Source organism: Henckelia pumila, chromosome 2 (assembly GCF_033568475.1).
Source record: "Henckelia pumila isolate YLH828 chromosome 2, ASM3356847v2, whole genome shotgun sequence".
Taxonomy (NCBI): domain Eukaryota; kingdom Viridiplantae; phylum Streptophyta; class Magnoliopsida; order Lamiales; family Gesneriaceae; genus Henckelia; species Henckelia pumila.
The window spans coordinates 176,537,779-176,544,377 of NC_133121.1; the positions used below are offsets into that span (position 1 = coordinate 176,537,779).

The 6,599-nt window shown below is 35.2% G+C and overlaps 1 non-coding gene across 1 annotated transcript; it reads right to left on the reverse strand.

The window, feature by feature from the left end:
- Nucleotides 1–4,988: 4,988 nt before the first annotated feature.
- Nucleotides 4,989–5,094, reverse strand: LOC140885690 (small nucleolar RNA R71). Its single transcript, XR_012151109.1, has one exon. It is a non-coding gene; the product is annotated as a small nucleolar RNA R71 (small nucleolar RNA).
- Between the last annotated feature and the right edge of the window lie 1,505 nt (nucleotides 5,095–6,599).

A 6,599-nucleotide genomic window follows, 5' to 3' on the forward strand; every position in this document is an offset into this window, starting at 1 on the left:
TCAAGCATTATTCCACCGTAGTTGATGCATAACTATGAAATAGCAGTTAGGAATTATATCATATTTTATCTTTTTCATGAGTTATTCGCACATCCACAAGACACTTAAATTCATATATCAAGTAAAATTTAATGTAAATCAAGTATTATTCCAATGTAATTGAGATCTCTCATAACAAAATCGAGCACTGCCTGAAAATTTTACGTGAACACACGTTTTTGTACTTAATATTTATAAATGTTTCTGTGACTATGTAATCATATTGATGCATAACTATAATATAGAAGTTAGGAATTATATCATATTTTATCTTTTTCATGAGTTATTCGCACATCCACAAGACACTTAAATTCATATATCAAGTACAATTTAATGTAAATCAAGTATTATTCCACCGTAATTGAGATCTCTCATAACAAAATCGAGCACTACCAGAAAATTTTACGTGCACACACGTTTTTGTACTTAATATTTATAAATGTTTATGTGACTATGTAATCATATTGATGCATAACTATAATATAGAAGTTAGGAATTATATCATATTTTATCTTTTTCATGAGTTATTCGCACATCCACAAGACACTTAAATTCATATATCAAGTACGATTAAATGTAAATTAAGTATTATTCCACCGTAATTAAGAGATATGATAACAAAATCGAGCACTACTCAAAATTTTATACGGTCTTTGGCAATTTAATATTTAGTTAATGATTCTGATGACTTATCAGATGAAGATGAGTCATGTATAAGAAATAAAAATATATCCATGTAAGACATTATTATGAAATCAAATCATAATACAATTGGTGGATCAAATAGTTTAGTTATGCATGATCAATACTTAAGTAGAGACCAATATAGTTGAACACAATGAAAGATCACATCAACATATGTCATACTTAACCCAAAAATAACTTTATTCTCAATACTTTTTATCCATAACATAACTATAAAATAGAAGTTAGGATTATATCATATTTTATCTTTCTCATGAGTTATTCGCACATCCACAAGACACTTAAATTTATATATCAAGTATAATTTAATGTAAATCAAGTATTATTCCACCATAATTGAGATCTCTCATAACAAAATCGAGCACTACCAGAAAAATTATACGGTCTTTGGCAATTTAATATTTAGTTAATGTTTATGATGACTTATATCATATTTAATCATTTTCATGAGTTGCTCGCACATCCCCAAGATATTTTAATTCATATATTAAGTACAATTGAATGTAAATTAAGTATAATGCCTCCGTAATTCAGCGCTATGATAACAAAATCGAGCACTACTTGAAAATTACGGTACCATGATTTCAAAATTAAGTATCTCAATATATAAAAAGAGTACTTTGTGTTTGGATATTAATTTCAATATGAATCTATGGAAATATCTATTTTGTCCTTTTGTTTGAATTATTTTTAAAAATTGGGGTTTTATCCTAGTACATGCCCTAAAAGAAGAAAATCGGCAAAACTCAACTCTAAAAACTAAGCTATAGGTGGAGAAGGAGACAAGCATTCTGTGGCAAGCTTTACTTTCAAAAGGTACTTTTTTTACATTAACCCATAACAAATCGATTTGATATATCTTAGATCTGGTATATTATCTTGAAGCTAATGGAGTTCATTTGGGTTTTTATTTTTTGAATTTTGTTATTTTCGTCCGGAAGCAATTTGTGAAGATAATGTAGTTGATAAGGTATAAATCATGCTTCAATCGAGAAGCTTGTTTGTAAGATAAAGTAGTTGATTTCTTATAAATGCTGATATTTGGGTGTTTATCTTTATTATTTCCCAAAAACCATATTCAAAGATAATGGAGTTGAAGGAGGCACCCGAATTCCAATGTGGGGGAGGCAAGATGTCACTTCGGAAAGCAGGACCACGCTCGACTCGTCCAGGGGTTTATTACTATATATGTCCTCAAGATCTTCATCATCCAAACCGCTTTATTTGGTATGACAATTACAGCGGACAAACACAACCACCTAATTCAGAATTTAGCAGTGGTTCTCGGTCGAAAAATAAGATATATTCTACAGTAAATGAGCAATCCTCAGCTTCTTCTGATCGCGGGTCAGCACCGACTATACCGCATATGACGCACGACCACTGTGATGCCCGTGAAAAACATTCTGAAAGCATGGTATTTGTGTGTTGCTGTTTTGGATGTGGTTGTTTTATCTTTGCAATGTTCGTTCTTTTCTTGTTGTTAATTATCATAATGACTCATTGATTAGTTGTGTATGACTCTTGTCAATCTGTGGGACATTTAGATGGGTAGTCTTGACTTCTGATGCATATTTGGATTAGTGTTGTAATTGAAAATCGTTACGATGTATCGCTTTTATAAATTTGATGTGAACTCTTGTAAACTTCAAGTTTATTGTGTAACTATAATATCATGTCCCACTTAATTATTGTTAGTACCAAATTTTATCAATCAAGTTCCATATATGACCGTATTTGTATTCTAATTGATTGATTTCGTACAACCATCCTAAATTTTTTTGACATGACCCATTTGAAAAATGATAAACCACCATAAACCAACAAAAAAATGATCCAACGAATTCTCATAAAAACACCATTGCACCATGAAAAAGTAGACGACTATATATTGACCAAAAGTACCACAATCCAAGTTCAAGCTTGAATACGAACAACAACATAATGCATCTCAAAGTAACAACATAGACTGCTACATAATTATTTCGACACACAATTTAACCAACATAATGTAAACAACTCAAAACGCAGCACGACCAGATCTTGTACGCCTCCTACAATGGCCTTCAACACTTGTTTCATGCTCGAGTTGTAGCAACCTCTTACGACTAAAAAAATAAAAGAAAAACAGTTAGTTTTCAATTAACTTCATTAAACAAACAAATATTTTAATGAATGACAAGAAACAAAATACACTAAACAATACAAAATCATCAACTGTTCATTCAAAGGCTTCTTTGCAGGTACGTGATGAGTGCAATTTATGCACTTATATTTTATATGATTTAGCTTGGCTTTTGTTGTGTTTTGAGCGATATTATGCATTTTCCTTGTTGTTTGTGTTGTTTGCAGGAATTTAAGTGTTATTCATTTTAATCGGCCAAAAGAAGTGAAAAGGAGGTGAAAAAAGAGTTGAAAAAAAAGAAATAAAATTGCCCAGACTAGCGCCCCAGCGCTACAAGCCAAGCGCTCCAGCGCTACACGGAGCTTTCCGAAGGGTGAAAAGTCGAATAAATAGCGCTCCAGTGCTATCAAACCAGCGCTCCAGCGCTGTTGAGGAAATTGGACGGGCGCTCCAGCGCCAATGACTAGCGCTCCAGCGCTGCGCAATCCTAAAATTTGGAAAGTTTTTTGATCGAGTTTAAGAAAGGATTTTAAGGCTGATTCTGAGGGATACGAGGGTTAGAGAGAATTTTTCAGAGCATAAGACGGCTATTGAGCGATTGGAAGTGAAAAAGAGCTTGAGAATTCGGTACGAAGACGGAAGACGGTGGCATCCGGCGACGGAGAAGCTTCATTCTAATTCGTTCTAGTTTCTCTTTGAACTCTGTTTTTCTTAGTTTATGGATTGTTGGAAAAACATGAGTTATTTGATTTTGAATTGCGTTATGAACTAATTTCTTAATCTAGAGGTAGACGGATCTTGACTGGAACCCATGATTGACATATTTTGATTTATATATTTAAATTTCTTCACACAGTTTATGTGTGTTTTCTTGATCTTAATGCTTTCAATTTACTGGCCATAGATTGAATGATATTTTATTTAGAATCTATCACTCGAGAGAGGAGATTTTGAATACGACATAGGAAAATACATCTTTGGTATTTATACTGTTCGAGAGGCATATAACTCCATAGAAGTCGTTATAAGAATTCTTGTGCTATTTAACGGATTTAATAATTGAACTTTGATAGAGATATTGAGTTTGTTATTGAATACGAATTTCTTCGTGACACTCGAGAGAGGTAGTAGAAAATAATAGGGATTCTTGGCTAATAAACTAGAAGATTTTATAATTGAACAATCATTAGAAATAAATTGTGGTATACAGTCAAGTGAAGTCGAACCTCTAGCATTCATCACTTATTGAATTTTTTCTCGTGAACTCGTAGTTATTTAGTTTTGTTTCTTGCAAAATTTAGTTTTATAAAAATCAAATCAACTTCGTAGCTCTACATAGGATTAGGATTATATTAGTTGCAAATATTTGATATAATATCATTTATTCATTCTCCGTGGGAACGATCTGGACTTAAATTCCTGTATTATAACTTGACATCGTGCGCTTGCGAGCGAAAAACACGCAACAAGTTTTTGGCGCCGTTGCCGGGGATTGAATTTTATTTGATTTATATTAAATTGTGCTAATTAGTCTTAATTTTGATTTAGAGCATTTTATTTTATTTGTTGGTTCTAATTTTAAATTTTTTTTTATTTTTGTCTATGCAGTTTATGCGAAAAAGCCAAAGTTACGACTCACTGCTCTTTGATCTGGAAATCGAGAAAACTGCTAAAGCTTTGCGAAAAGCTAGAAGAGAAGAGTTGCAACAAATGGCTGAAGAAAGAGAAAGGGAAAGAGCTGTCAATAATGCTCAGGTGCCGATCAGAGATCACTTTCGACCGGTGATCAATACACATTATTCTGGGATTGCTCGGCAGAACATCACGGCGAATAACTTTGAATTGAAGCCAGCTCTGATTAATATGGTGCAGCAGAATCAGTTCAGGGGTGCAGCTACTGAAGATCCAAATTTGCACCTGCGCACTTTTTTGGAGATTGCTGACACAGTAAAAATTCATGGTGTTACTGAGGACACCATCAAACTACGATTGTTCCCGTTCTCTCTTAGGGACAATGCTCGTAGTTGGTTGCAATCACTACCTCTTGGGAGTATCACTACATGGGATGATATGGCTTCCAAATTTCTGGCTAAGTATTTTCCACCTGCTAAGTCGGCTCAGTTGAAAATAGAGATTACTACATTCAAACAGCAAGATTTTGAGCAGTTGTATGAAGCCTGGGAGCGGTACAAGGAGTTGCTTAGAAAGTGTCCAAACCATAATTTTCCGGACTGGGAACAGATTGAATTATTCTACAATGGTTTGAATGGGCCAACTCGTATTTCTGTGGATGCTGCAGCTGGAGGGTCGATATTTTCTAAATTTCCTGAACAGGCTTATGAGATGCTTGAGCAAATGACTGTTAACAGTTATCAGTGGCCGAGTGAGAGATCTGCAATAAGGAAGCCTGCTGCTGGAATTCATGAAGTGGATGCATTCACTGCTTTGACCGCTCAGATGGCTACTATTTCTACACAGTTGGCTGCACTGACCAAAGGGAATCAAAGTTCTAATGAGACAGCATCACTGGCGACTGCCGTAAATTCTGCTGATGGATTTGAGAGTGTGGAGCAAGCTCAATATGTGAACAACAGGAATTACAACAATTATCGAGGTAATCCTGTACCCAATCAGTATCATCCTAGTTTGCGTAATCACGAGAATTTTTCTTATGCAAACAATAAGAATGTGTTGAATCCTCCACCGGGGTTCAATACTCAGAATGGTGAGGGTAAGGCATCGTTGGAAGATTTGGTGGGTAGTTTTATTGCAGAATCATCCACAAGATTTAAGAGGAATGAAAATAGGCTTGACAGTATGGAGACACACTTGACCAATGTGAGCGCTTCTATGAAAAATCTTGAAACACAAATTGGTCAACTGGCTAATGCATTGAATAATCAGCAGAGAGGTGTGTTTCCTAGCAATACTGAGGTTAATCCTAGGGAGCAATGTAAGGTTGTTACTCTTAGAAGTGGTAAAGAAATTGGGACTGATAATCCAAAGGCAGTGGATGATGAGGAAGTTGATGAGATTGTGGTGGAGTCCGAAAATTCTGATAGCAAAACTTCCAGCAAGTCTGCAGTTGTTCCTGAGAAACCGCTTGTGTCAAAAGCTGTTCTACCATATCCTCAGCGGTTCAAGAAGAAAGCGTTAGATGAGAGGTTTTCTAAGTTTCTTGACATTTTCAAGAAAATTCATATTAATATTTCATTCGCTGATGCTTTGGAGCAGATGCCACACTATGCTAAATTCATGAAAGATGTGATGGCGAGGAAGAGAAAGCTTGAAGAGTTTGAAACAGTGAAGTTGACAGAGGAGTGCAGCGCCATCCTACAAAAGAAATTGCCACAGAAACTGAAAGACCCAGGGAGTTTCACTATTCCTTGTATTATTGGTGGTGCGACTGTTAATAGGGCATTATGTGATTTAGGTGCAAGTATTAATTTAATGTCTTTGTCTATTTTCAGGTCTTTGGAGCTTGGCGAGGTGAAACCAACCACGATTACTCTGCAATTGGCTGATCGTTCTCTTACTTATCCTAGAGGAGTTGTGGAAGATGTACTGGTAAAAGTAGATAAGTTTATTTTTCCTGCTGACTTTGTAGTGCTTGATATGGAAGAAGATCAAGATGTCCCTCTAATTTTGGGGAGACCATTCTTGGCGACTGGCAGAGCGTTAATTGATGTGCAGGAGGGTGAACTAACTCTACGAGTTGGTGGTGATGCTG